Source organism: Anolis carolinensis, chromosome 1, assembly GCF_035594765.1.
Source record: "Anolis carolinensis isolate JA03-04 chromosome 1, rAnoCar3.1.pri, whole genome shotgun sequence".
In the NCBI taxonomy this organism is placed as follows: Eukaryota; Metazoa; Chordata; class Lepidosauria; order Squamata; family Dactyloidae; genus Anolis; species Anolis carolinensis.
Genome location: NC_085841.1, coordinates 176894223 through 176915309, shown reverse-complemented (window position 1 = coordinate 176915309; position 21087 = coordinate 176894223).

Sequence of the window (21087 nt, the reverse complement as noted above, 5' to 3'; positions counted from 1 at the left end):
ATAGGGTTGAACTATTGGAGTTAAAGTGATGTAAAGCTCCTTTAATTCAACAGTGTATATGCACCCTAAAATCCTACCTTGTTTCAGTATAGCACAAATATCTACCAGAGGAGTTAAGATTATGTAAGCTTTATACTGAATGTTGGTATTAGCAACATACGTGACCAAATGGTCAAGATGTATGATCTACAACTTGTGTAATTGCAACGCATTCACACATTACCTGGCCTGTGTGCTTCAATGTGCTCCTGAATGTACGGTACTCCAATAAATGCAACTTGATTTGCACTCCTTATCAACTAGACACAACCATTGTGCTTTAAAAACACACATTCTGCATCCAAGCAGTTTATTTCCCTCCCACCACTCAGGGAGTGCTTTTTTGTGCTTTTCCTGCATGGCAGGATGATCCTTGGGGTTGGACTAGATGGCCCCTCGAAGCTTCCACTGAAATACTGCAAAGTTTATGTTGGTTAGAATTGTTCTTCATTTAAAATATTGTAATTTTTTTCTTTCTTTTTACACTACAAACAAGATATCCGCACTGTGCACAGAAATTTGTTCATTTTTTTCCCAATTAGTTCACCCAAACACTCTCCATTCATCTGCCACTGGCCCGGCCCATCTGTCAAATTCTAAAACAAAATATGGCCCCTGTGTCCAAAATTTTGCCCATGCCTGAAATATATACTATAATATATAATCATTTCTTGGGGCTCCGTGAGAAACTTTTGCTTCAAAAAGGGCTCCGAGGTTGAAAAAGTTTGAGAACCTCTGTTTCAAACACATGGAAATGCATAAGTATCACTTTTATTTAGATCAGTGGTTCCTGGGGGACACGGAAAGAGCCTCCTCAAAGATTGAGTAAATTCAGTTGGGTGTCCCCTGGGCAACGTTTCTTGTAAGCAGCCAGTCTTTCCAACCCCAAAAGCATTGGATGAATGGATGAAGTGGTTCCTAACCTTTAGGCCTCCAGGTGTTTTGGTCTTCAGCTCCCACAGTTCTAACAGCTGGTCAGCTGGCTGAGATTTCTGGTAGCTGAAGTCCAAAACACCTGGAGGCCCAAAGGTTGGAAACCACTAATTTAGATGAGACATTTTGCAAACATGTGATCTGTAGCCATTCATTGCCATCCAGGTGATCAGAAACAAATCTGCAGGAGATACAGCTGTGTGTGTGCCACCTCAAGACATTTTGCTCCCTGAAGTGGAGCTCCCCGGGGCCAGCCTGTTACAAGTCTGCTCAGGGTATGTGCAGAAGTAGGCTGCTTCATGTAGCCTGGCATTTGGAGTCTCCTTTGTACTCGTGTACCTGCCAATGGAGAAACAAGGCACAATCAGGTTTAGCCACAAAGAAACAATTAATAAGAGCTCCCTTCTTCGTGTGGCCTCAAAAGATAGGAACTTACGTTTACTCGTTTCATGGATCTTTACTTATGACCTGCCATCAGAATGGATTGCCTTATACAACTCCAGCCAGAGGGCATGATCACAATCTTCTATTCATTCAACATCTCTGCAACACAATGCCATGAAACTGGAATAAAGTTTCAGCTATTTCTGGCATGGCTGATTCCCATATATACAGCCAAGTATTATTGATTGTGTTTCTTAAGTGGACAACTTGCTGAGTAGCCTTCTACTATCATAAAGAACACTGACGTCTCTACAGTTACAGAATCTAAGCCAACCGTTATATACCCTGTTTCCCCAAAAATAAGACATCCCCAAAAAATAAGACCTAGCAGAGGTTTTGCTGATATGCTAAATATAAGGCCTCCCCCGAAAGTAAAACCTAGCAAAGTTTTTGTTTGGAAGCATGCCCGGCGCCCGCCAAACAAAACACCAGAACTTGCAGGATTGGTAAATGTACATATCAGTTGTACATGGAAATAATGGTATTAATATATTAAAATGTTATATTATTTATATTTATACAGTAGTAACAAGACATTCTTCACAGAAGTCATAGTTTGTCTGGTTTGGTTATGTTGGGTTGTGATGACAACTACTGTACAGTATATAATAAATGTTCATTTTTTTGTTCAACAATAAATGTGAATTCTTCTTCATGGAAAAATAAGACATCCCCTAAAAATAAGACGTAGCACATCTTTGGGAGCAAAAAATAATATAAGACACTGTCTTATTTTCGGGGAAACACGGTAAGACAAATCTCATGGGTTTCAATACTGTGATCTCTTTATGTCTACACATCAGAAAGTCGTTTTGGTCATGAGAACCATCTGTTATGCATAATAATAGTTATAGTATTATTGCAATGTATGATAATGCACATTTTGTGTGATACTACTTCCAATGATACCATACCACTATTAGACTGTTTTAAGTTATATTTATGTTGGCATATGGGAAAAATACAATGATCCATATATTGTTGGACTACACCTCCCAGCATTCTTGACTTTGGCTGTGTCAGTTGGATCTTCTGGGAATTATGGACCAATGGTTTTTGGAGTGCTGTTGAATTCCTATGCCTCATTTACATTACGGTTTTGGCCACCAAACACTTACACGGTTGTTGACAGATTACTATTGAATTTTTCCATAGGTGAAAATTGTGTTTTTCTTTGTGTAGTAGTGGCAGTACCACTAATTTTTACTCTAGTGCATGGGTGTGCAATCTCTGACAACTTGCAAATGGGTGCATAAGACTGTGCTGCTGACAAGATGAGTTTTTGTGGTGCAGCACTGGGAATTGGACATAGCCCCTAATAAATGTGAAAATGGCAAAGCAGCTGGCCTGGACGATCTACAGGTGGAACAAATTGAGAACTTTGGCCCAAAAGCAAGGTGCTGGCTGCTGAAGATGATGAACAACTGCATTGCATCCTGTCAAATTCCCAATATCTGGAGGAAAGCAAGAGTCATAGCCATCTTGAAATCAGGCAAAGACCATAATGACCCAAAAAGCTATAGATCAATCTCTCTGTTGTGCCATCTTTACAAAGTTCTGAAGAGACTTATTTTGCATAGAATTAGGGAAAAAATAGTCCCATGTATGATTCCACAACAAGCTGGCTTCAGGAAAAGCAAAAGCTGCACATCACAAGTGTTGAACCCAACTCAGCATATAGAAAATGTTTTTTAAAGGCAGCAGATTACAGAAGCTGTCTCCATAGACCTGTCAGCAGCTTATGACACAGTAAACCATTACTTTCTCCTGAGAAAAACTTATAATATCACAAAGGACTACCACCTCACCCGCTTCATATGAAATCTGTTACAAAACAGGAGCTTTTTTGTTGAATTGCAGGGCCAGAGAAGAAGATGGCAAAAACAGAGAACGGCCTGTCTCAAGGGAGTGTGCTTTTCCCATCAATGTTTAAAATCTACACAAATGATCAACCATTGCCAAAAGTCACAGAGAGTTTCATCTATGCTGACGGTTGTGCCATCACCGCCCAAGCAGGGAGCTTTGAAATGGTTGAACAGAAGCTCTCTGAAGCTTTAGGTGCTCTTACTACCTATTACAGGGAAAACCAGCTGATCCCTAATCTATCTAAAATGCAGTTGTGTGCTTTTCATCTTAAGAAAAGACAAGTATCTCAAGATCTGAGGATTACCTGGGAAGGAATCCCACTGGAGCATTGCAGCACACCAAAATACTTGGACGTTACCTTGGACTGTGCTCTGACTTACAAGAAGCACTGCTTGACTATCAAGCAAAAAGTGGGTGCTAGAAATAACATTGTACGAAATCTGACTGGCACAACCTGGGGATTACAACCAAACACAGTGAAGACATCTGCCCTTGCGCTTTGCTATTCTGGTGCTGTATACGCATGCCCAGTATGGAATACATCTCACCATGTTAAAACGGTGGATGTGGCACTTAATGAGGCATGCTGCATTTTCACAGGATGTCTACGGTCCAGACCACGGGAGAAATTCTACTGTTTAGCCAGCATTGTACCACCTGACATCCGTCGGGAAGTAGCAGCCAGCAATGAAAGGACCAAGACATTGACATCTCCGGCCCATCCCCTCTTCGGATATCAGCCAACACACCAACGCCTTAAATCATGAAATAGTTTTCTAAGATTCACAGAGATACTCGAAGGAATACCTCAGCAAGCAAGAGTCCAAAAGTGGCAGGCTAAAGCCCAGGACCTTAATCAGTGGCTGACGCCAGATGAGAGACTCCCTCCTGTGCACACAGAAGACTGGGCGACTTGGAAGGCACTGAACAGACTGCACTCTGGCACCACGAGATGCAGAGCCAACCTTAAGAAATGGGGCTACAAAATGGAATCCATGACATGCAAGTGTGGAGAAGAGCAAACCACAGACCACCAATTACAATGCTGCCTGAACCTTGCCACGTGCACAATGGAGGACCTTCTTATAGCAATACCAGAGGCACTCCAATTGACCAGCTACTGGTCAAAATACATTTAGTAAAATGCCAAGTTTTTAAGTTTGTTTGTGTTTTCAAATATATTACAACTTCTACCCTCATCTTGCTTCTGACACAATATATAAATAAAAGCACTGGGAGACATAGGATGGAGATATAGCTACATGCATACTGCAGGTTCATAGCCATTGTGTAATGTGGTAATTGTTGTTCTATGCCAACACTATCCTGGGGGTTCTTTGGAAAGATCCTTTTTTCAAAAAAGTTTTCCACTGTCTTCATCTGAGAGTGTGACTTTCCAAAGATCACCAACTGGATCCAAACCCCCATCTCCTGGTCTTCTGGTCCAACATTAAAACTATCACATTATGCTGGCTCACTGAAATATAGCTATCCTTTGTTGTACTGGAAAGAAGAGTTGATACAAACATATTATTTATCATTATTTGCATATTATAACTGCCCCCCCCCCCCCAAAAAAAAGCCCAGTGGTAACGACAGTCACAATGCTAACCCCTCCATTGGGAAAATAACTTAGAAAGAAGAAGTCATTATTATAGCCAGGTCTTCAATTCAGAATAAAGTAAAATTGACTTCAGTCTAATATAAGCTTTCATAGAATTCAATTATATTCCCCCCCCCCCCCTTTGAAGGAAAATGTGGGATATAAATAAAGTGATTGATTGATTGGTTATCAATTTTGTGATAGATAGTTCAAGCTTGTTAGGATGCAGAAACTTAGCTTAGAAGAACTGGAATCTGGTATCATAATTTATGCCATAATTCACATAGAATGGTGTTCACTGAATATTGTAATCCTTGCTAAATTTGGGCATTGTTGTTTTTGAGATCTTACACATTTCTCTGTGGTTATCATACATTAAATTTATACACAGTTAAATTGACCATCCACTTTGTTTTAATCGATGTATAATTAAAAAAGGAAAGAAATAATATAAGCTTTTTCTTTTTTCACAATTTCATTTTTGTTTATACAAACTTCAGCTGAATAATAGAATCAAAGTTGGAAAGGACTGCAAGTCCAACCTTCTGCCATGATGAAATATACCATTCAAGCACTTCTGAAAGATGGTCATCCAACCTTTGTTTAAAGATATTCAAAGAAGAAGAGTTTACCACTCTCAGAGCAAGCTGTTCAACTCTAGAACAACTAGAACAACAACAACAACAACAACAACAACAACAACAACAACAACAACAACAACAATTTAATTATACCCCACTTGTCTCCCTAAACGGGACTCAAAGTGGCTCACAACATTTTAAAACAATACAAATCAACCATACATAAATGATAAAACCAACTTTACAATAAAACATGAATAAACATTTTAAAATAACAGATACCAGATACCATTGTTGCGGGAACTTGCCCATTCCGATGATAAACTTCACTCAACTCATTGAAAGTTATCCTTCCTGTCATTCCAAATTAAATATCTTCATTAAAGGCTTGTTTAAACAGAAAGATATTCAGCTGTTTTTGTAAAAAATAAAAAAAAGTCAGGGAAGGGGCTGTTTTAATCTCTTTGGGGAGGGGTTCCAGAGGGTTGAAACGGCCACTGAGAAGGCCCTCTCTCTCATCATTGCCAACCACATTTGTGATGGTGGTGGCAGCGAGAAGGGCCCCTCTGGAAGATCTTAATGTTCAGGCAGGTTGGTGTGAGGAGATGTGGCCTGGTTGCAGATCTTTGAACTAGTTAAAGTTTCCAGGCACTTTTCAGGGGCAGCCCCACATAGAGCCCATTACAGTAGTCTAAATGGGATGTAACCAAACCATTCTTCATAGAGTTTGTTTTGTCCTCTTGGTTGCCCTTCTCTGAACATATTCTAGCTTTTCAATATCCTTCTGCAATGGTGGTATCCAGAAATGGGCAGAGTGATATATGAGTAAAGCAAAATAGAGTGGTAGCATTACTTCTCTTTGTTTTGGAAACCATTTCAAAGTACAAACAGGGCTGGGCTGTGGCGCAGCTGGTTAGTAGCCAGCTGCAATAAATCACTACTGACATGAGTTCAAAGCCAGCAAAGGTTGGATTAAGTGCCCAACCATTAAAAATAGCCTAGCTTGTTGTTGACCTAAGCAACCCAAAAGATAGTTGCATCTACCAAGTAGGAAATTTAGGTACCGCTTATGCAGGGAGGCTAATTTAACTAATTTATGACACCATAAAAATCGTCCAGCAGGGTGTGGAAGATTGAGGAAGTAATTGTTGTGACTCAGCTTGGATCTAGGATTGAATCTGATGAGGAAAGAGGGATTCAGGTTCAGAATCGGCCTGAAAGGCCTGAAGTTTTGGAAGATGAGGAACAGAGGGTGCAAGTTTAGTTTCCCACAGGGAGGGCTGGTGTTGATGACCCTGAAACTACTGAAGCCAGCCAGGTGCAAACTGACATGGGAAAGGAGGAAGGGAGGATAGAAGGCTCTCAGCTTAATAATGAATCTCAGTGAAATAACGAGGAAGCTGACCTTGACAGGATGGGCTCCTTAGATAGAGCTGAGCATTTGGAATTGCGTAGTGCAAGAATTGCAAATAGACGGGGGAAGGTGAGAGAGCAGAGAAATTCTTTCATGTTTTGCAAAGAGCGTTAAAAGGGGTGCATTTGGGGAAAAGCTTTGTCAAAGCAACTTTCTTGCTACCAGAGAAGCAAGCTACTGTTTTCCTGCTGTGTTTTGGATTACATTGCAGTCCATGTATCCATGTTCCTGGGAATTTGTCATGCTCTCTTTGGATGCTGTTTATTCCTTATAAGCTCTGGACTTATATCTCAAGACTATATTTGTAACTGACTTTTGATGCTTTATTTTGCTTTTTGAAGAACTTTTCACTATCTTTAATAAACTACAAAGACTCAAACCTGCTATGAAGTTTGTGTGTTACAGCAAGGTGAATCAAGGCTGAGGTGCGACAGTAATCCATCAAGGATTCAGTGTGACAGTGGATGATGAAGCAGCAGCTCCCCCTGTGGCCGGAATCAAGTATACCCTCATGAAGCCGGAAGCTGGAAAATGTCAAATTGCCTCTGTGTCTTTGTCTCTGTATGTCGTATGGCATTGAATGTTTGCCAAGTATATGTACATTGTGATCCGCCCTGACTCCCCTTCAGGATGAGAAGGGCGGAATATAAATAGTGTAAATAAATAAAAAATATATAATTTACTCAATTTTCTCAACATTGCCAACTCTGTGTTTATCTTCCACAAGTGTCTAACAATATTTCTCCTGTCCCCCCAATCCTCCGGAAACAGTACTTCTTTCATTCAAATATTATTTCAATTCATCGATTGTGGAGAGCAAAGTGTGATGAGTGATGGCTGATGAAGTTTTTGCGTGTGTGCGCATGGTGTCACCAAGTCATACCCAAAGGGAAAAAATGAATCCATTCTCACTCTCGTAGCCCCATTTTAAAATAGCAATGAAAATATAAACCAAATAACAGATCCTTATTGATAGACATGGCATGTACATCCATAGTACCAACCTTTCAAAGTATACGTTGTATATGTGTATCAAGTTTATGTATACTTAGGAAGAGGGACAGACAGGTACACCCTAAATTATAGTAGACTGGTTCTTGTTTTCTTACCTCACAAATCAGGTTACCTTACAGCAGTGGAAAATCTGGTCAATGTGTGCAAATTGATACCTACAAATTACATTTCATGTGGAGGAACAGAAAATCAAAGGCTAACATAAGTAAATGTTTACCTGTAACAAAAGGTTTGAGGAAAACACAAATTAGGTGATACAAACCCGCTATTAAATAGGGCTGTTCAAACCTAGTGCACATAGTATCCAAAAAGTTGCAGTGAAGCAGAGGGCGGTAGTTTTATGCTCAATAGTCATAATGTTTGGAAAACTGACCTAGTATTTTTATAACAGTGTTAATCCGTTTCATAAGGGTCTCATAAAAGCAAGAGCCGCATTGTAGCTCAGGCTGCAAGCCATTGCACAATTAATTTGATTTATTGCATTTGTATACTGCCATTTCTCCAAGAAGCTCAGGGAGAACAGAGGATTTCAGTCTTCCTTTCTTTCTCTTCTGCCTTGTTCTTTTTTTTTCCATTTAGACCAGTGGTTCCCAACCTTTTTTTGACCAGGGCCCACTTGACCAGAGACCAACATTACTACCAAAAGGGTTATGAATTAGTTTTATGGACAACTTTAGATTTGATCTGGTTATTTGGGGTGCTGATTCAGAAAATTTCATTGGTTAGACCACATCAGCTCAGAACATATGCCATCCAATAATCACCATCTGCTCACCTACAGAAAACCATATTTAATAATCAAGAGCTGATGTTGTCTGCAGAAAGGAGCGGAAATTAAGTAAATAAATAAATACACAAATAAGGAGGTTCGCGGAAAAGATTTTTGTTCTTGTGGTTCACTGCTGGGCCATGGCCCACGGGTTGGGAACCACTAGTTTAGACCAAGGCCCCATATAAATTCCAGATGATTTGATTTGGATTATATGGCAGTGTAGACTAATATAATCAAGTTTAAAGCAGATCATCTGGATTTTATGTGGCTGTGTAGATGGGACCCAGGAGACAAAGGGGCCCTTCCACACTGCCCCTATATCCCAGGATTTGATCCCAGATTATCTATTTATCCCAGGTTATCTGGCAGTGGGGGACTCATATATTCCAGTTTAAAGCAGATAATCTGGGATCACATCCTGGGATAAAGGGCAGTGTGGAAGGGCCCAAAGGCTAGATCTACACTGCCCTATATCCCAGAATCCGTTCCCAGCTTATCTGCTTTGAAGTGGATTATATGAGTCGCCACTGCCATATAGTCTGGGATAAACAGATAATCTGGGATCAGATCCTGGAAATAGGGAAGTGTAGAAAGGGCCAAAGACTGTCCCAGGTTTATCCAGGAGATTTTGTGGCTGAGTGTTTAGGCAGCTGTCTGCCCATATCACTATGCTTGGCAGTAAGGACCAAATTAAGCCACTATGGGCTCGTCTACATCTGTTAATTTCATGATTCTTGTGAGTCAGGGGGAAGTGTAGTGATTGCACAGTAGTGGATGAATGATTGAAGCTGCCAAGGCCATTAATTGTAATCAAGGTGCTCTTTCTCCCATCCTAGAGCTTCTACAGATATATAAACCTCCCTTGCTTAGTTTCCAACATACCTCACAACCTCTGAGGATGCCTGCCATAGATATGGGTTAAATGTCAGGAGAGAATGCTCCTGGAACATGACCATACAGCCCGGAAAACACACAACAACCCAGTGAAAGCCTTCAACAACTGTACTGGCCCCATCTACACAGCCACATAAAATCCAGATGATCTGCTTTGAACTTGAGCAGAGATTATATTAGTCTACACTGCCATATAATCCAGTTCAAATAAAATAATCTGGAATTTATATGGGGCCTTGGTCTAAACCAGCAGTTCCCAACCCGTGGGCTGTGGCCCAGCAGTGAGCCATGAAAGCCTTGGACAACAGTTTGGTTGAGGCTTGAGAAATGAGATTTGGGGAATTCCAGAGTGTTGACCAGGAGACCTCCTTAGGTCATTCAAGCCATGATGGCAGCTCAAATTTTGGGAGGCTTTTTTTACCAATAATAATACCAATGGCAGCTTACATGATAACACACATACACACACCAGAGAAGCTTCGAAATGTTGGATTTTTCACTGATGATACATTATGAGCAAAAAGGATAACAGACCCTCCATTCAATTTCAATCCTGATTGCCAGCCAGCAGTGGCTGCTATTCAAACATGGTTTAATACAGATGTGAAAAGCCAAACTGACATATTGCTAACATGACATGTAGCTTCTCATTAAAGTATCACTGAAATCAGTGGCATGTTGAGAATAAAATATGCATGGGCCTGTGCTTCAGGAGGCTGAGCTACAAAAAAGGAATCCTCTTTTTCAGAACTTAACCGAGCCATGAACTCACACTAGGGCATCATCTGCTCTGTAGAATTAATGCAGTGTGACACCACTTTAACTGCCATTGCTCAGTGATATGGAATCTTGGAATTTGTAGTTTGGTGAGGTACCAGCATTCTTTGGCAGAGAAAGCTAAACAGCTTGTAAAACTCCAGTTCCGAGGATTTCATAGCATAGAGCAATGGTTCTCAATCTGGGATCCCCAGATGTTTTTGGCTTACAACTCCCTGAAATCCCAGCCAGTTTGCCAGCTGTTAGGATCTCTGGGAGTTGAAGGCCATAAACATCTGGGGACCCACAAGTTGAGAACCACTGGCATAGAGCCGTGGTAGTTAAAATGATATCAAACTGCATTAATTTTGCAGTGTAGATGTACCCTAAGTCTCACTGGCTCCTTTATAAGCAACATGACAATATTGTCTCCAATCTTAGGATTATCATTTTCAAAAGCTAAAAAGAGGATAAATTTACCTATTTTAAACACCCAATTGCTATGGCAACTCTCATGTTAAATATACTTACTTGATAAGCCATTATGAGTAATATTAGAAAAAATCCTAAACATCATTGAATCCAAATACCAATTTTAATAGAATACTTAATAAGCATTAACTATGCAGCTTGAATATTGTTTATCCAAAATACGAGGGTTATCCAGAAAGTAGATTACGTTTTGGAATAAAAAATGAATAAAGTATAGGAGAAAACATTTACCATATGCAGTTGTAAGCCACACCCAAATACCACTTCTCAACATAGTCGCCATTCAAATTATCACTTATCATAGCGATTAATGAGCTTGGCAATTCCTTCCCCACAAAACTCTGCCGCTTACGTCCTCAACACAGCGTTTTGGCGATGATGCGCAGCTGCGGGAAGGGATGACCAGCTGGTTGAGGATGCAAGTGGCAGAGTTTTGTGGCGAAGGAGTTGCCAAGCTCATTAATCGCTATGATAAGTGCCTAGATTTCAATGGCGACCATGTTGAGAAGTGGTATTTGGGTGTGGCTTTCAACTGCATAAGGTAAATGTTTTTTCATATACTTTGTTCATTTTTAATTCCAAAACATAATCTACTTTCTGGATAACCCTCGTATTTGGGAAGAGAAGTGTTTTGAACTTTGATTTTTTTTCAGATTTTAGAATATTTTTGCATATAGAGCAATAATGAGATATCTTGGAGATGGGTCCCAAGTCTAAACTCAAATTCATTTATGTTTCATATACAACTAAAACACATAGCTTGAAGATTTTTCTTCATGTCAGGAGCGACTTGAGAAATTGCAGATTGCTTCTGGTGTGAGAGAATTGGACATCTGAAAGGACGTTGCCCAGGGGATGCCCTAATGTTTTGATGTTTTACCATCCTTATGGGAGGCTTTACTCATGTCCCTGCATTGAGCTGGAGCTAATAGAGGGAGCTCATCTGTACTATCCTCAGGTTGGATTTGAACCGGCAACCTTCAGGTCATCAACCCATCCTTCAAGTCAGCAGTCCTGCCAGAACAAGAATTTAACCCGCCACCAGGGGGTTCTAGTTTGAAGGTGATTTTCTGCATAATATTTTTCATGATTTCTGTATGAATCAAAGATGTGTATCTCAACCACTGCTATGGACAATTTTGAGTATTTTGGATTTTGGACTTCTGGACAAGGACTCTCAACCTGTATGCTTCTATAAACTTACATTTATTACATCCAGTACCAAAACTGGGTGGGAAATTTGTATCACAGCATTTCGCTGAATAAGATCACAATCCTATTTGTCAATTTGATATTCACCCAAATCTTTTAAGTGCTATTCAATTTATGAGTTCCTGGGAAGGGCCTGCTTAGTTTATTCAAAGATCTCATTTTACAAGCTCTTGTTAAATGCTGGCACGTCATAAAAATCATATTACTACTTTCCCCATGTGCCTTTAACAACTAGGCTAACTGTGTAAGACCCTGTAGAAAGAAATAGGAAAGTCTTTCTTGAAGGTAATGAGCTAGATTACCTTATGGAATAAGACATGAACACAAGATGTATTTTCTTTGCTATGCGTATTGTGTAGTGTTAAGATCTATTGCAGAAGATCATTTCTTACTGGCATGGTTTTTTGTCCTGACAATGAAAAACTGTGAGTCACACAAGGTGCTGCCATGTCAGATATGTAGACAATAAAACTATGTAACAAAATTTGGAAAAAAAAATCTGTTCCTGGATTGAAAGTGTTATTTCTGTTTACTTGTGTGTTACTTACTTTGAAAGTACAGTAGAGTCTCACTTATCCAACATAAACAGGCTAGCAGAATGTTGGATAAGCGAATATGTTGGATAATAAGGAGGCATTAAGGAAAAGCCTATTAAACATCAAATTAGGTTATGATTTTACAAATGAAGCACCAAAACATCATGTTATACAACAAATTTGGCAGAAAAAGTAGTTCGATACACAGTAATGCTATGTAGTAATTATTGTATTTATGAATTTAGCACCAAAATATCACGATATATTGAAAATATTGACTACAAAAATGTGTTGGATAACCCAGAACGTTGGATAAGCGAGTGTTGGATAAGTGAGACTCTACTGTAGTTGTTATACACCAGAAATTTCATTTTTGTGGCTGCGACAAACTTTGAATCGGTTGAGACTCGATGAAATATTCATTGAAAAACTACAGCAAATGTGCTGCAGGATGTCCAGCCAAAACAAAGTTTTTGTAGTTTAATAAACTTTTCAAATGTTTTATGTTAGAACCAATTAGGAAATGACATTTATAACCCAGGAACAAAATTTGCGTTACATAGTGTAATCATAGGCTTGGGAGAAACCCCAAGGGCCTGTTCAACCCTATTCTGCCATGCAGGAACACACAATCATAGCACTCCCAACAGAATGCCATCCATGTCTGTTCAAAAACTTCCAGAGAAGGAGACTCTCCCAAAGTCCAAAGCAGTGTACTCCATTGACAAACAGCTCGTGACAGCAGGAAGTTTTTCTCTAGCAGTTTGAATCCAAACTTCTAGAAAAACTATACTGATGCCATCTTTGCTATACTTCTGCAGGGCAATGAAGATTTTTTTTTGTTTCAACAGGCCTTCTCTTCATTGGAGAAAAATGTATTTTATAATGCATTGTATTGTTTGCATTTCATTTTTTTTAATGGTCAAAATTTTCATGGCTTTTAATTTTATTGATAGTTTTGTGCATAGTTCTAAGGTTTTTCAGGTGAGTTCCATCAGCTGAATTTATTTTTTGTAAGCTCCTGTGAGTCTCAGTCTGGAGAAAAGACGGGGTATAATTAAATATACAAGTACGCCTCAGCAAACAAAGTAGGCAAGCTTATCACACAATATGCGACAACTGCACTGGCTTAGATGTATCTTTGCCTGAAGCTTGTTGCATGTTATTGGCGCTTTTCAAATGCTCTACTGTGCTCTACTGCTATCAGGACACTTGCAAATTGAGTCTTTTCCCATGGGAAAATTATCATTTAATGTCTCCCTTTCTTGCTAGGATTTAGAAACCACTTTGCATATGAATATCTCATTCTAATTCATTGCAATTTGTTTCTGTTGTTGTGTGCTTTCAAATTACTTCTGACTTACAGCAACCCTACGCTCAACCTATCATCTATCTATCTATATATATAAATGTTCTGATTATAATTCCCTTAACTTAAACAGTGAAACGACACGACCAAATCACACCAAATTTGGGGCGCAGCCAAGTGGCCGGTTGTGCCATGCGGCCGCTTGGCTCCTCGAAGAATATGCGGCAGGGACAAGCGGCCTCATGGCGCATGCGCAGTGGTCGGAGAGGGCGCCCTCAACCACTTGCACCTATTCTGCTGCTTGCCCCCTCAACCACTTGTTTCCAACATTGGGGGTGTGGCTGGCAACGCAGCGTTTTGGCGATGCTGCACAGCTGCGGTAAGGGGTGACCGGCTGGTTGAGGACAAGGGGCAGAATTTAGTGGGGAAGGAGTTGCAAAGCTCATTCATCACTGTGGTAAGTCCCTAGATTTGAATGGCGACTACGTGAGATGTGGTATTTGGGTGTGACTTTCAACTGCTTATGGTAAATGTTTTCTCCTATACTTTGTTCATTTTTAATTCCAAAACATAATGTACTTTCTGGATAGCCCTTGTATCTTATAGATATGCTGTAATTTTTTCTCCTTTATCCTTTATTTTTACAATTAGTTGCTGCTTCTTATGCTCCTTCAGTTATCACTCTAACAGTTTCCCTGCTTTATTTGCATTTTTAAAAAAATTGTTTCTGTTATACATAATTTTTTTCCAGCTTGTTCGAAATTATCAATTCATGTTGTTGTTTTAAATTGGTCAACTCTTGTATTTTCTTTTTATTATCTAATTTGTTGTTCTCTAATTCTTTTTCTTTGTCTCTAGTCTTAGCTAGGATCTCTAATTGTATTTTGTTTTTCCTTTTGAACCAAATAGAATTTTGTTGAATCAGTAGGCCTCTTATTTATTTATATTTATTATTATTTATTATTTATTACAACATTTATATCCCGCCCTTCTCACCCAACAGGGGACTCAGGGCGGCTTACAATAAAACACACATATAAAACCTGTACAATACACTATAAATCAGTTAAAAATTAACTTACATAAAACATTCATAAAAGGCATTATAAAATACAGATAGGTGTGTTCAAGTTTAAAAGACTGGGTCTGTCAATTGAGTTCCAGCGTACATAATAGTAATTAATGCTGCTGATTCTTATTCGAAGGCCTGGCCCCACAACCAAGTTTTAACCTTCCTACGGAAGGATAGGAGGGAGGGAGCCTGCCTGACTTCAATGGGGAGGGCGTTCCATAGGCAGGGAGCCACTACTGAAAAGGCCCTGTCTCTCGTCCCCGCTAGCTGCATTTGTGAGGCTGATGGGACCGCAAGCAGGGCCTCATCTGATGATCTTAAGCTTCGAGGTGGGTCGTAGCAGGAGAAACGTTCGGACAGATAAGCTGGGCCAGAACCGTTTAGAGCTTTATAGGCTAAAGCCAGCACCTTGAATTGTGCTCGGTAGCTAATCGGCAGCCAGTGGAGCTGGCGTAACAGAGGAGTAGTATGCTCCCTGCACGCCGCCCCAGTTATTAACCTGGCAGCCTCCTGTTGGACTAATCGAAGCTTCTGAACAGTCTTCAAAGGCAGCCCCACGTAAAGTGCGTTGCAGTAGTCTGAACAGGATATAACGAGAGCATGGACCACCATGGCCAAGTCCGGCTTCCCAAGGTACGGTCGCAGCTGGCGCACAAGTTTTAACTGTGCGAAGGCTCCCCTAGCCACCGCTGAGACCTGGGGCTCCAGTCTCAACAATGAGTCTAGGATCACCCCCAGACTGCGCACCTGTGCCTTCAGGGGGAGTGTGATCCCATCCAGCACAGGCTGTAACCCTATACCCTGTTCGGCCTTCCGACTGACCAGGAGGACCTCTGTCTTGTTTGGATTCAATTTCAATTTGTTGGCCCTCATCCAGTCCGACACAGCGGCCAAGCAGCGGTTCAGGACCTGAACAGCCTCCTTAGTGACAGGTGGGAAGGAGTGACAGAGCTGGACATCATCTGCGTACAGATGACACCGGACCCCGAAACTCCTGATGATCTCTCCCAGCGGCTTCATGTAGATGTTAAACAACATGGGAGACAACACAGAGCCCTGCGGGACCCCACAAGTCATTGTGGCTGGGCAGGCATCCCCCAATGACACCATCTGGGACTGACCCTCCAGGAATGAGTGGAGCCACTGCAGAACAGTACCTCCAAGTCCCATTCCTGCGAGGCGTCCCAGAAGGATACCGTGATCGATAGTATCGAAGGCCGCTGAGAGGTCCAGCAAAACCAGCAGGGACACACTCCCCCGTCCAGTTCCCGGCACAGATCATCGACTAAGGCGACCAGGGCTGTCTCGGTACCATGCCCCGGCCTGAAGCCAGACTGTGCCGGATCTAAACATACCAGCTTATAACAGTTTTCCCTGCATCCCAAACAATCATTTTGTCTATGTCATCCTGTTTTCCTTTAAACTCACTATTTATTTGGCAGTGAGTTCCATTGTTGAACAGCTATAATGGTCAGGAAGTTCATCCTAATGTTTAGCTGGAATCTCCTTTCCCTTCATTTGAACCCATTGCTCTGAGTCCTGATCCCAGCAGCAACAGAAAACAAGCTTGCTCCCTCTTCCTTATGATATCCTTTATTTAAATATGGCTATTATGTATCCTATCAATCTTCTCTTCTGCAGGCTAAACATACCAATTTCTTTAACCTGCTCCTCAGAAGGATTTATGATTTCCAGACCTTTGATAATTTTAGTTGCCCTCATCTGAACACCTTCCAGCTTGTCAATATCCCTCTTAGATTGCGAGGCCCAGAATTGGACACAGTATTTTAAATGAGGTCTGAGGTTCCCAAGATTTTCCAACAGAACTGCGGTACATTCATTTCTCCATTCTCCAGGATGTTTCTCCCTCTTCATTATTATATTATTATTATTTTTAATAAGGGGACTACCACAATAGCACAATTCCACTATAATCCTATTACAGATTATTGCTTAAAGAAACCACACAAATCATGAAGGGCTTAAAGATTTAATAAAAAGCAAAGTATGTGGAAGTTTAAAGCATAATATACAAAAGCAGAACTGGGCAAGTATTCATTCACAGGAAAAAACATAGTAAAAGATGTTTGAAGCAACTTATCTTATATTCATTCAATGTAAGTTTATATTTTATACCTGTTTATTGACCATTTACCAGTGCATATCGTTGTACTAGTGTGTATATATTAGTTTGGTTATATTCAACTTCTTCATCTGTCCAGGGAATCCCCCACCCCACTCCCAATAATAGCAGCATTATATAATTGCACAATTGAGCAATTGTGGCTTCCTATTTTTGTAAACTAATCACTGACAGAAGGCAGAGGTTGTGTAAATGACAATGTCATATGGCAAGTATGAAGAAGAAAACATGGGAGTGAATGCCATTCAAATGGAAATATAATGACAATGCAAAATACTGCCTTTCTGAATATGGGAAAAGCTGTTTTCAAACAGAATGACCAGAAACAAGTGTTTAATGTGATAACTAACATCTTCTTGGGTATTTTTTCTTTAACATAAATTTTTCAACCAGAAATCGAGATAATTTGGAAAAATAAGTGTTAGGTTCCTATATACACACAGAGGGGAGTTCAACATGTTTCAGCTACTTCTTTTTTTATTAAAAAGCAACAAGAACCACGGGTGAAATGAAACAACTAGGTCAGGGTAGCTTGCATAACTAAAGAAAAACATTTTGATTCCTCTAGAGTAGGGGGTGTCAAACTCATTTTCACCAAGGTGGCTTTATGGTTGCGTTCAAAGGGTCCTTTTTATGGTAAGACTGTATAAATGTAATTATGTTGACCTGGCATTGAAAGCCTCATGGACCACAAAAATGATGTAGTGGACTGGATTTGGCCCATGGGCCTTGTGTTTGACACATAGAGACTATTTGAAGGGGTTCTTCTAAAACACATCCAGGAATTATTAATTTTCTTTCACCAGCTTCTGTTGTCCTTATTATTTCTATTTTGGAATCTTTTAAAAAAGAATTCAAGGGGTTCTGATGAGGCAATCAATCTGCTTCCTCCTTTTCTCTCTGTTTTGCTGCATACATGCCCAGAAAGGCATTCTGGAGGCTACTGTTATTTGCCTTGCCTGCTTTAGACAGACAAATACAGCTGCAATAGAATAGCTAGGGAAGACTCCTATAATTGTTCTTCAGCACTCCATCATTTCCCCAGTGCCGAGAATGCTAATAAAAGTCCAACTAGACCAGTGGTTCTCAACCTGTGGGTCCCAGATGTTTTGGCCTTCAACTCCCAGAAATCTTAATAGCTGGTAAACTGGCTGGGATTTCTGGGAGTTGTAGGCCAAAACACCTGGGGACCCACAGGTTGAGAACCACTGATCTAGACAGAGAACAAGGGTGAAGGGCTGAATGGTATAAAAATATTTTGCATAAAGGAAGTTCTTTCCCCAGTTGCTTTATTTGGGTTCTTCATAGTATTAACAACAAATATAATATGTTTTGATAGTATGATAAATGAATAAATAAAGTTACAGTCTTCACAGATGCATATCAAAAATGTGTCTTCTTGCAAGTATTCATAGTAGCTTTTCACTTTCATTTTAATCGTGATGAGACAGACACAATGTGGGACAGAACATGGCAAAGAAACTGGCATTAATACTTCACATGGCGCCTTAGGCATCTTAGCTTCTGGAGCTTTAATGGCCTGCTGAAAATGGAAGCGGGGTCAGGCTGGTTAAATATTTCAGGAATGCCGTCTATCCATTCTGACAAGACAGCACTCGATCTTCTGCATTCCTGTTAATGGATTACCTTTCCAAGGCACCAGCAGGGGCAAAAAGAGGTGAATGCAGACCAGCAATATTTACCTAAATGGGGAAAGGGCCATTGCGAAGGGCATGCTTTCTACAGAACATACCCTGTTTTCATCAAAAAGGTATGTCAAACAGAAAGGTCATGGTGAGTTGAGAGAAAACAGCAACAGGAGATAATGACCTAGGAGTCATGCAGTCACCTACCTAAACTGGATTTCAATTGGAGAGCATCACAGAGAATGTGAAGAATGTTTTTCATTGCCATAACCCGAATCAGGTTTTGAAATAAAGAGCTTTGCTTATCACACACCCCAAATTAGGTGTCATCTCAAAATCTGTGTTTTGCTGAGATACACACCTCAACTTGAGGTGCCAAGTAAATGTTTACTATGAACCTTACCATTTTGAATCACCTGCATACTACTGGAATCCTGAGTTGAGGTTCTGTAACTGTCACGACCCAGGCTACAGAGCACCAATAACCATACGCAGAGGCCAGATTCTATCTAATATCTTTATTAAGGGAATATATAAAGTTAGTAAAAGCAAATGTAAAAGTTAGTCCAGAAGCAGACCTTTCAGGAAAGGTCAAAATTAGTCCAAAGAAACAATGTCCAATATGAAATATTAAGGTCCAAAGTTGTAATCCAATAACCGAAACACTCACTTTGCCAGGCAAAGTGAGGGGAGATGACAAGGTCCTTTAGTCCATGAACTTGAGCAAGGCTAGGAAATAACTTGATACTTGAAACAAGGCTTGAAACGTGGAACAAGGTAACGAGGAACAAGAACAAGGTCCGTGGAATAACTTGGTAAAATCCGTGAAACAAGGCAAGGGTTAATCCTGGGAAACAAGGCAAGATCCGTAGGTAAACAAAGGCTGGGAAACAGGAGCGGAGGCTGGAAACAAGGCAAGGCTTGAGCAGGAACGAGGCTTGAATCGGAGCGCGCTGTCCAGACACAACTCGCTCCGGAGGCTGACGAATTGACTCCGCGAAGTTACTACGCGGGTAAAACACCTATATAGAGTCTAACTTTCCCGCCGAAGCAGTTCTCTGGGAACCAGAAACGAAAGCTAAACTCTGAGACCAGATGTCTGACTCCTTAAAGATTCTCACGAAAAGCAGACTTAATTGGGTACATTCTTAGCTGCTATCCTCGCACTCCTGCGCGAAGCTGCTTCCAAACCCCTCTGTTGTTTACAAAACTCATGGCGAGAGAATACGGGAGATGTAGGCTCAGGGTTTGTTTGACATACTTCTGGGACACAACTTTCTTGCAGGTGCAAGGTTCCCAGATCTGCCTGGGAAAGATCTGGCTGAGAAGATTCCAGTTCTGACTGGGAAGGTAAAAAACCCAAGTTTTCTTCTTCATCAGGCATTGCAATGTCATGAGCAGGACTACAAGGCCCATGGGTCATCACACTATCCCCCTCCTCAAGGCCCCTCCCAAACTGGGACTCTCTCCCCGAGGCGCGAGGTCGTGGCTTGGCGGGATAGGTCTGATGAAAGCGACGGGTTAGATCAGGAGCATGGACTGTGGAGGCGTCTTCCCAAGAGCGTTCCTCAGGGCCAAAACCCACCCAGTCAATGAGATATTGCAGGCGGCGGCGGTGAAAGCGAGAATCCAAAATGTCCTGAACCTCGAACTCGTCCTCCCCATCCACCAAAATAGGGACGGGGGCCGGCCGGTCTACATCTGGCCGCACACCATCCGCCGGAAGGAGCAGGGAGCGGTGAAACACTGGGTGAATGCGCATTGAACGCGGAAGTTGGAGTTTGAAAGTCACGGGGTTTAATTGCGCCACCACTGGATAGGGGCCAATGAAACGGGCATCTAACTTCCGGCAAGGGCGGTGGGAGGGCAAAAAGCGAGTGGACAGAAAAACCCGATCTCCTACCTTGATTTCGGGGCCCGGCTGGCGATGTTTGTCCGCGTGACGTTTATAGTCCTCCTTGGCTTGTTCCAGTTGCTGAAGCAAAAGTTGTTGCACCGCTGTGAGTTCCTGCAGCCAATCTTCTGCTGCGGGAACTTCTGAAGTTTCAATGACAGGGGGAAAGAAACGTGGATGGAAGCCGTAGTTTGCAAAGAACGGTGTTTCTTTTGTAGAAGCCTGGACCCCATTGTTGTAGGCAAATTCCGACAGTGGTAACAGAGAAGCCCAATTGTCCTGTTGGTAGTTTACATAACAGCGAAGGTACTGTTCCAAAGTGGCATTGGTGCGCTCCGTTTGCCCATCCGTTTGGGGATGATGAGCTGAAGATAAACGAGAGTCTATGCCCAATAGTTTTTGTAGTGCCTTCCAGAAACGAGAGGTGAATTGGGATCCACGGTCTGTGACCAAACTCTTGGGCAATC